Genomic DNA, 11,888 nt, shown 5'->3' with positions numbered 1-11,888 from the left:
ACAATGATGAAAAATAACTTAACTATTTCCAAATATAAATAGATAGGACCAGTCCAATAGAGGCAAATATATAATTTAAGAATTCCATGTAACTAGACATAAACTGGTTCACCTCAGTGGCCACATAACAAAATAAATAAATTCTTCCATAGGAAAGAGCTTAAAAACCTTCGTCGATGATAGAGCGGGAGTATTCCCCCAAAACTACAAAAAAACCTACACAGAGTTCCTTAAACCATCTATGCATATTTACATAATTATAGAAATAGTAGAGCCATAAAAATTGGAGCTAGCTACATGCTCAACACAAGACTGAGTCTCTATCTTCAACTATGGGAGTCATGTTTCCATAAATTAGTTCATGCCAGAGGTAAGAATCCAACTTGGAAGGGCAAACAGTGTCATCGTGAGAATTTACGTCTCAGTGAGAGGTGGTATTTACTAATACAAATACCAATAAGCACTGTGAATTTACCTGTCATGGACATCTGAAAACTTAGATTAGTAAAACCCTGATGGTAAAAAGTGTACAAACCAGAAAATGGACAATGAGAAGAAGTCTTACTTGGGAATAGGAGGTTTCCGCGTGAGGTATCTTCCCTGTTCACGAGTGAACACAAAGCAGGAGTGATTTTTAACAACTAAAGGATAAAAAGAAACATTCAAACTAAGAAATGCTTTATAGTTACCTTCTGCAACTAAGTCCTGAAATCGATTGTCGTCGAGCGAGATGAATGAGCCATGGGGTTTCCTTGCACAATGTAGGTAGAGCATTAAGCAGTGCCAAACCATGACCTAGCCCTACAGTAATCTCTCTATACAGTCCAAGCAAACAACAAAGCAATAGCCTAATCAGGGTACCTAGTTTTGTTTTAGCGAATGTCACTGCCTTCATAGTTCTCAAAGGACACACAGACATGAAGAAGCGCTGACCAGTGCAACAAACCCTCACAGAACAACAAGCCCTCATGGAGCAGCAAGAAACTACAGGAGCAATGGAAACAATGAACCACACGAAGGTCGAGGATGAGTTGTTAGTTAGGGATTGAAAGCCTAAGTGTTCTCCACCGTCCGATCGTAAGAGTCTTATCAACAACTGCAGTACTAGAAAAATGGCGTGAGTAGCATTAACCATCTCCCCAATGCCCATAGCCTCCCACCATGTCTCCCCGCTGTGTGGCTCTAGGTATAGAGGATAGCAAGTCACCACAGGAGCAAGGTTAGGGAAATCACATTGCGAATCATACGCACTTAAACCTATTCTCTTCACCTTTAATATAAACTATGTGATTCATTAGACCTTTGGCAAATTTCAAGTCTACAGACATATTATTTAATATAACAAATTAATTTGATTGCATACATCGAACCAAATTGCAAGGTCCATGAGGGACATAGTTACAAAGTAAAAACATTATATATATATATATATATATATATATATATATATATATATATATATATATATATATATATATATATATATATATATATATATATATAGATCTATATATATATATATATATATATATATATATATATATATATATATATATATATATATATATACATACATACATACATACATACATACATACATACATGTTTGGTAAATTAACTTTAGATGTTACAATCAAACTATTTGGAGTTGTCTTCCATTCGAAATACTTGAAATTGTCTTCCTCTAGATCCCTTTATCGGTTGTGATAAAGTTTAGCATTATTTGTAATAAATGGAAGAATGTTTTGCAAAACCCTTCTTTCTTATTACGTTGCAAGCATGTCTCTACGAATGAATTTGGATTTATGTCTCCTTCCCTCAATACTAAAGACAATATTTTACTAATTAAAAAAATTGATCTGGCGATTTAAATTTAAAGATGCCAGTATATTCTCATCGTTGCCGCAATATCAATGGATGGAATCCACACCACTAACCTCCCTGCATATCTAAATCACATGATTAAACCTTTGTTAATTTTTTTTTTTACAAAGCATGATTAAAAATTTACCATGCCATCTATTAATTGACACCTATCAGGATTAATGAGAATGGGAAGACTACAAAACGTTACACTTTTCATAGTAGTCGAAAGGTGTATTTTGGAAAAAGATGATTATCCGTTTCAAAAACATTGATAACGTGTGTCCAATTCCAAATAACAGGTGTCTAAGAATTTTTTATCCAAATAAATTCATTTATTCATTCAGGCTTTATAGCTTTAGAATTAAAAGTGCAGTACAGTGCAAAATTTGTAAAACATTATAATAAATGTGAAAAAAAATGTAATATTCTATTTTTTATTAGACTAATTATAATTTTGCATTTTGAAATTTATATAATGTAGTTATGCCTCTTAATTTGATTCTTATTAGTTATACAACATTTCCATTTCGCAAATAAATTCATGAAAATTGATAATGTATTTCAATATAATTATATTGATAATATATAGTTTTTTATTTTAATTTTTATATTTATTATTTGTTGAGATTAATAAAGGTGTTATTTTCAGCCTCTAATATTTAAATTTAGTTTATGACTTTGACTTCTATATTTAAATTTGGAATATAATATTAATGTTTTCAATACTAAGATTACTTTAATATTAGTATACATATTTTGCGTTCCATATATTGCTTTTTAGTATGAGTAATGGTTATTTTATTGTACCCATATTCAATACTAATATTTATTGTGCATGTTATGTTTCATTTGCAATGTTCTATATGCCAAAATGTGGAGGAATATATGGTGATGTGGAGGAATAGGAGCAAGATTTATTGGTTGAGCGTTTCTAATTATCATTTAATATTTATTGTTATTCATCATCATGTCGTTAAATATTATGTTTTATGCTTTATTACTTCGCAGTCCACATAGGATTGTAATGTGGAGGAATAAGAGAAAGGTTTCTTAGCTGAGCATTTCAAATTGTCATTAAATATTTATTGTACCTGTTATTCATCACCACTCCATCTATTATAAGCAAAGCAGTGATCCCTGGATGCATGCATTTCTTAGTGCTTGGGTTGTTGGAATTTTTGAAGCGAAGCAATATCCAATTAAAATTTGCTGGAAGGATTACTAGAACGATTTGAAGGGGCTTCTCTCAGTTCTATCTGCTAAGAAAGGTGCACAATCTTTTAGAGTCTTCCTTTTCTCAACCTAGGGTGTGGACTAGAGTTGTATACAATAGTTTTTAGTCTTGTAGTTCGACATGTGATGCTTATAGACGTAGTATTAGAGAGAAAATAATTATTTTTCGTACTATTCTTCTGGATTAAAATGGTAATGGTAGCAACAATAAGTAAAATTCCTTTCTCATGAGATTTCTTGAATATATGTATTGATCGTCTTTGTTGGTATTGCCATTAGAGTATTTCAATTTTTAAAAAATTACTTGTTAATATCTCTTATTCTTTTACCCTTGACAACGTCCTGTAGCAGGTTGGACCAGGGTTGTTCGGGACTTGCCCTCTACCCTAGGGTGTTTAGCTAGGCATCATTTGCCTAGTTTATGGACTGTTCCTAGGCCAACATTAGTTGATTTTAAGATAATTAGAGATTTTAGCTCATAGAAGATTTTAAGATAATTTGGTATTTGAACAACCTACATAGGGATAAAGACTTTGGGATAAGTGAGATGTTGCTCCTTTCAATTAACCAATAATCAACTCATTGCTTTATATAGTGATCATAATAATAATTAAAATTTAACATATAAATATTAATAATTTCAATTTAAGATTATAAAATTAGTATATTAATATTATATTAATTAAAAATCAGCTATAATTTAAAAATTAATTAATTTAGGTTTTCTCTTTTTGTTAGAGGAATTGGCAAATGCTAACCACCCCATAGCAACAAACAACCCATGGGTGAACTCAAGAATTTTAATATGGAAGCACATGGAACATAATACTTCATTTTCAAAAATATCGCCAATCAAACTACCACTCAAAAGATAATTAATTTAGATTATTAAAAATATTTAAAATTTTAAAATGTTATTCTAATATTATTAACTATATATCTTAAACTTATTTAAAATAATATATATATATATATATTCTAAGTAATACTATTCTATTGATATGAAACATAATAAAAATACAACGAGGCGTCGGCCTCTGCAGTGCTGAATAGAGTTTTGTCAAAAAAATATCACAAACCTAAACGCAACTGCCCCATCGAGGGGAAACCAGTCCGTGAGAACATAAGAAAAGACCCACGTAGGGGTCTCGAGTTTTAAGGTCAAAAAGCTTGCACATGGGACCTAGATTGAAAGCTAGCAAACCAAGCCAGAAGGAATGTTTACAAAACAAAACATAGCAGAAAGCTTAGACAATAGCACATGAAACCTCCAACTAGCAGCAAGGTAGAGAACTATGGAAGTGGAATTGAGTCGTATGGTGAGAGGGATGACAGGGAAGGGGAAAATTGGTAGTATGGGTGGCAACATTCATTCTGTGGTCACCATGGATCTGAGACTGCCCTCTACCATTGTGTGTGTCTGGGTATCTACCGGAGAAGGGACCATGGGAATGAGTAATGGATGGGGAAGAGGATGGAGAAGCAGGTTCAGGACTGGGCATAGTGGGGGGACAAATGCTTCCGCCATGACTACCCCCTCTTCTATTGCACATGCAGTGTCGAATGCGTGCCATGACTATATTAATCTCAGAGCTAACAATTGGGGAAGCAGAGGAATTTCTGGGACTGGAATAGTTGTTCAGAGGGAAAACAGAGCGGTTCTGAGCATAATTCAACTTAAAATGGATCGTTTGGGAGAAATGGTACCCATTTCCCACATCCATGCAGCTAAGCAACCAACATTGTCTACCCATGATGGTGCGAGAGCTCGGCTACGCAACCTGAGGGCAAGACCAGTTTATCAGGGGAGGGAAGAATGAATTATGGTATGTGGAGGCCATATCCTTATGCTCGTTGCAAATTTCTCAAGGTGAGCACCATAATAATGGTGTCTGTAGGTCGCCAGGAATTTTCCATAAATTGGCCTGGGAGGGGACGCGGGTGGCCATGTGGCCAAGCCACCCATTGTTCTTCAATCTAATTGCCATTAATTGCATCATGATCACCCGCATCGGGGTAAAATAATTATATATTAATTTAATTCTTATTTTAAAATAAAATACAATATTAAAAATGGAAAGTTTATTTTATTTTCCTTAATAATATATTTATTATTGAAACTAATGGCTTGATATATCAAATGCATGATAAATTTTAGTACCTTCTACTTAAATAAATGACTTCTATTTAATAACAAAGAGCTCACAGCTCAATGTCGCATGTACCTAAGAGCTCAGAGCTCAGCACTAGGTGTAGCAGAGAGTTCAACACCAAAAGGAAATTGAAGAGAAGAATATGCAGCCAATTTGGGTAGTGACATGTACCACGGAAGTGGCATGTACTAGAGAAAATTTATTTTGTTTCCTTAATATTGTATCTATTATTGAAACTAATGGCTCAATATATCAATAGCCTGATAAATTTTAGTACCTTTTACTTGAATAAATGACTTCTATTTAATAACAAAGAGCTCACATCTCAATGTCACGTGTACTAAAGAGCTCAGAGCTCAACAACAAAAGGAAATTGAAGAGAAGAATATGCAGCCAATTTGGGAAGTGACATGTACCAAGGCAATGGCTTGTACCAGAGAAAGCTTAGGGGATTGTGGTTGTCATGGCCCTATCCGGGCGGTAGTCTTTCAACCACACATAGTTAGGTGCAACATCGCTACCCAGTTTCTTTTCACCAATACTCTCAAGTACGGACTACACCTAACATTCAACACTTAGATAATTTTTCAAATTTTACTAAGCATTCATCTTTTTAACACAGCAAAAATACATTCATTATCATTATCATTTATAAACCTATGCATAGCGGATACAATCTTCTTTTAATGGAGAGGGAAACTCCCTGATTAGAGTTTGTCCAAATAATAATAATAATACACTTTTACAAGTATTTTTATACAGTCAAAACCTTTGGTAGGAAACCCAAAGTCACCTCTACACCTCTGCCAATTTTTAGTTTCATGCTATCGTTTAGGGTCACCCCACCTCGGGTCGCCCTTTGTTCAACCTTACCCCTTAGTCTATTCAGGGTGGCCCTCATTCAGCTGTGCCCCTCCATCGTTCAGTAGCACCCCTATGTGCAGTGATGCCCTCAGTGGCTTGCTCGTCGAGCAAAAATGCCCCATTGTACAACGATTCCCTCAGCAGTTCATCCGCCGGGTAGACGTGCCCCTCTGCAACTCGTCCGGCTAAGCACGAACTTCTGTAGCTCACCTGCGGGCAGACGCAACCCCCTGTAGCTCATCCGGGTAGGGTTGCCTCACCATAGCTCATTCGGGCAGGGTCACGCCTCTGCAACTTGTTAGGGGAGGGTCACCCCTTTGCAACTCATCGGTTAAGTTTTCTGTTTTAGGTCAAGGGTTGCATTCCTCAGTCCGCCTACACTTTCAGCCCTCTTGTTTGTTCACCCTTCTTGCTTGTCCATGTCTAGAGTATGCCTTGAACTTGCTTTTGAAGCTTTGACTTATACCTTATCTCTTTCACACATTCACCAATATATATGAACTTTCCAAGTGATAAGTTGGGTCAGCTTGCCCAGGCTGACCACTCAATTTGACCACCATACCACATCTTTACGTCGCTCACCCCCATATGCTGGCTCATCAAGTCCACATACCCAACCATGCATCTTATAACCTTGCCATCACAATTTTCAATACTTAGCCATTTTTTCGACTCTTCGCTTTTTCGTCTCTCAAGTTGGCTCATCGCAACTCGTGTCTCAGGTGTGTTTAACCGACCACCCAACTCGTCTCACACCAACTCATCCCATCATCACAAACGTTCATCGCACACGACTCGCCCGTTCACCGACTCGTCGCACACAGCTTGTCACCCACCGACTTGTCGCACCCAGCTCGTTGTGTTTAACTGAGGGCGCATCGCCCCAACTCGTCGCATGTCGCACGCACAAGTGATGGGTGTGACAGTGGCCGTGGAGGACTCGTTGATGATGGCCATACCTATTTGGAGCGTTGGAATAATGCTCTGGCATTACTTGATTACCTAAAATTATGTAAATGTTTTATCACAATATGCTTTATATTCCTAAATTTTGTGCCTCTCTCCCTCATGAAGAGGACAAATAAGATGTGAAAAATTTTAATTTTTTAATTGACAAACAAAAATTGATGTTGAGATTTAATAGGTTGAGGAAAAGTTATTATTCCATTTGAATTAAAACCTTAGCTTTGATGTGTTGATTCGTGTGCATCCACTAACACCGAACAACATACTAGTCCTTTCTGCTTTATGGCAAGGACTAATAATAGGACCACTTTTATAATTATAATAGTTGACGCACATAAGATTATAACATATTTAATTGGATCATTAATTAATATGTTGTTATATTGAAAATTATAAATGATATTGAGTATTTAACTATAGTGTAAATTCAAGGTTAATTGAATTTTTAAGAGTAATCATATATATATATATATATAAATGTGAATTTTATTACTTGCAAAATTTTAGAGTTTACATTATGAATAAAAGTAATCTTATGTTTTTCAAGACCATAGTCAGAAAAAGGTTTATGAAGACAATGATAACTGGAAACAATAAGAAATTACAAAATTTGAAATATAACTACAGTCTTGGTCTAAGATACATTTCCTAGAAGTATTTATATTATAAGACACACAAAATATCGACATGAGATAACTATGTTAAGAGATACAAATACGAGGAATTCCCAAAGGTTTAATCTTTGGGGGTGTTAATCTCCAACACATGCATGGGATGTTGAGCAATATCGAGGGGTGAAATCCAATGAAAACTACAAAGGAGTACTCTTTTTTTCTAGCGGAAATTATGGTGATATCTTGAGTTATGGAGGGCGTTGGCAATCATGAAGTCATCCTCATGATGTCGTAGGTTCAAGCCCGGTGGCCTAACCATCGTGCGGTTACTTGTATGTCATGCTCAAAGTGCAGTGGGGGTGAGCATCAATTTTAGTTTCTCTATCTTTTGGTGCTTGTTGGACCCTTCTTGGAGTCCTTTATTTGTCTCCACTCAGCCTATCCACTTCTCTATAGGCCGCCATAGGTTCCCTTGACAATTCGCATTTCAGTGGGCATTACTTTTAGTTGGTTTTCTATTTTAGAGTCCATTTTCTTTTCAGATTTTCTGTGTGATATTTTTATCTTCGGCCGTGGTAACCTGGCACAACTTGCCTCAGCAGAGGATGTGTTGTTGCCGAGGGTCTAGTGGCAAAGGTCCTCAAGGTCATCTGCATGCCTAAGACTAAGTTCAAGACACGACAACCATTTTTCACTCTTCCACCCCTCCAAAAATCCAAGAGGAAATTTGACAACTTGAAACTATGATCACTAATGACCGCCATGCTAGTATTCAGACTCTGAGATTCAAGTTGAAACAACCAATTTGGTTCCTAACCCTAAACATACCAAGGAAAGATAGAGCAAATATTTGAACTCCATTACCTTCCACAAGTAGATGAAAAGCACATGAAAACCAATATGATATAATATCTTTTCTGAAGGAAATCCAACACATTCAACATCATTGATGCTCTTGCCTTGCTAGTTTGGATGCTCAACTTTCTCACATAAAAAACCATTTCCAATGTGTTCTACTTTCTCACATAAAAGACCATCTCCAATGTGTTCTCAAACCTCCAACACCAACAAAAACCAATATTGAGGATCCAACATCTTACTTCATTTGATCCTTGATGTTGTGTTGGCCACCCATGTTTCTTACTCTAAATAGCTTAATGCATTTGAGTGATCATGGACTTAACAGTAATAAATGTTAACATTGTGATAAATCTAAACTTTCTATTATCAAAAAATTTGGTCTCCCTTAAACCAAAGTGTGACTAAATTTAGCATAAACAATATTACAAATTTTTATATAAAACCATTTTAAAGCCATACAATTTCAAATTAAAAAAAAAAAACAAGTAGAAAAAATTATCTTCTACTTGCAAGCTTATCTATATAACGTTTTTTTAAAATTTAAATTTAAATAATTTATTTTTAAATGTAATTAAATCGGGTATAAGAAACAAATCAATGCAATATGCAATTTTGTATCTTCTACTTGCAAGCTTATCTATATAACATTTTTTTAAAATTTAAATTTAAATAATTTATTTTTTAATTTAATTAAATCGGGTATAAGAAACAAATCAATGAAATATGCAATTTTGTATTATTTAATTTGTATTATATATTAATTCATTCTTATTAAACGATTAAACGTCTACATCATTGGACAAGAATGCCCTCACAAACCTAACAATAATGTACAACAGTCTGCTCATTCTGTTCGCAGGTTAAAGTTATTACGTTGTGGAGACTGATGACTTCATTTTTTTACGTATCAACATCTGAACAAAATTGGAAAAGTAATAGTTGTCGTTGAATAAATTGTGCCGATCGACCATTACTCTGGAATTCGTTGTCGATCTTTCGGTCATTCATATATATATATATAAAACACAGGACGGAACCCACCACGATGCGTGATGGCACCCGTTTTCTAAAATGTACCCAAGTGACAAAAAAAAATTACTCTCAGATTTAATTTTTCAAAATCTTGTATGCGTTTGTGTACAAAATTTTTACAATTATATATAATATATATATAAAAGATAACTATTTTAATTATATATATTTATTTAATATATTTTTATTAAAATAATACTAATAAAATTATATACAAATAAATATGTTTAATAATTATCAAAAAAAAAATTATTATTAAACTATTATTTTTATTTGAATTTAAGATTTTGTAATCAATATCTTGAAAAAAATAAAATTTTTAGTGGAAATCACATCGAAATTTTTGATCAAGATCTTATAATCTATATCTTGAATAATGAGAAATCTTTTGGTAAAAATCACATCAAAATATCAAGATCTATACTCTGGGTGTTCAAAACAAGTGGACAAAATATGATTTCTACATAATTTTTTTCATTATTTTATTTATATTTAATACAATTCATTAGTTTGCAGTTCCAAATAAATAAATAAATAGTTTCTATGAAATGTTGTTGTTATTTTATTTTGTACATTTTCAAATTAAAGTTTAAAATAATTTGTGAGCAATTTCTATGTAATTTTGTTTTTAGTTTAGTTTGTATGTTTTTTAAGTATGAGATATTATGAATATTCTAGGTAGAAAATAATTTTTATTTGTATAGAAAATTAAATTTAATATAATATATATAAATGATTAGGAAATAAGTTAGAGTTTATGGGTGCAATTTAATTGGCAATCATTGTGTTATGAATTATTGTGTAAATAACGAGATTAAATGTTCAAATTCCTCATGGGTTATATAATTGAATTCCCATATGCAATGACAATCAAGGCAAGGGGACGTCTTGACATCATCCCACTTGGCCAAAAGATTGGGGGACCCTAATTATTATCCTGATACAAAGTCTATGCCAAATTAAAGTATATTATTTTTACATGTCATATATCATCTCATATAATGTGGTCACCAATAAATATATATATATATATATATATATAAATTAGATTCCAAATTAAAGTGAAAAATTGAAGTACTTTATTTATGGTACCAAGTTTTGGGTTACATGGAAGTAAATATGCATATAATGAAACCCTATTGTTAACTAAAGCATTCAATACACCAAACTTTAATAGAAGTGTCATCTATTATATGTACTAGATTTATGTAAGACATTTTTTTATACATTTTAAATAATAAAGTCTATTTTATGTAATTCAAAAACTAGAAGAAAAAAAAGCATAGAAAAGCATTTAGCATTTAGTTCATTTAGATTTAAATACAAATATTAAGAATGGATGTCAAAATTGTGTTGATAGTAAACAATTTAAAATTTTTTATTAACTTAATTTTGTGTTTTCAATATAAAATATATTTTATGTAATAGATTTAAATAATACATTTGGTTCATTTTGATTTGCTATAAAATATTTATATATTAAAATTTTGTGCACTTAGACTTAAATAAATATATTGATAATCTATGTAAAATCTGTATTAATAATAAATTATGTTAATTTCTTATTAATTCAATTTATTGTATTCAATATAAAACCTCTACAATATATTAATATCTACATTGATGTGAACATTTTTTCATGTAAATATTTTTATTAAACATTGTATTTAATAGTTTTAGATTTATTTGGGTTCATTGATATTAGGACTAAAATATTTGGTAATTTTATATCATTCAGGTTCATGTAGTATTATGTTAATTTATAACATTAGTTTTTGAAGTTTGGGATTTTTAACATTAGAAAAATTGCTTTAATGTTAATTTATAAATATATATATATATATATATATAGAAAATGAAAAATTGATATTTTGATATTATAACTATATTTGTAGAAACATTATAACATCAATAATAAACATAGACCTTATAAGATTACTAACATTAATAATCTTGGATTCTAGAGATTAGGTTTAAAAAATTGTGGAAATTTGTTCGGTGTTGTAATAATGTTATGATCACTCATTTGATTTTATAAAATGTGTATATGTGAAGTTTTTCTATATGTGTAGATGGTAAATTATGTATGTATGTTAATTTTAATTTTATTCAACATTAAATTGTTTTGTTGATATCAAATGTGTTTTTATTTTTCTCGTTAGGTGATTTCATTGTTTGATCACTGATCCATCTATTTGGAGTTGTCTTCCATTCGAAATACTTGAAATTGTATTCCTCTAGCTCCCTTTATGGGTTGTGATAAAGTTTAGCACTCTTTGTGCGGATTAATGTTTTAGCA

This window comes from Pinus tabuliformis, chromosome 7 (assembly GCF_031772625.1).
Source record: "Pinus tabuliformis cultivar Carrire ecotype Pingquan chromosome 7, CPIR1, whole genome shotgun sequence".
Taxonomy (NCBI): domain Eukaryota; kingdom Viridiplantae; phylum Streptophyta; class Pinopsida; order Pinales; family Pinaceae; genus Pinus; species Pinus tabuliformis.
Note: the sequence above shows the minus strand (reverse complement) of the source record.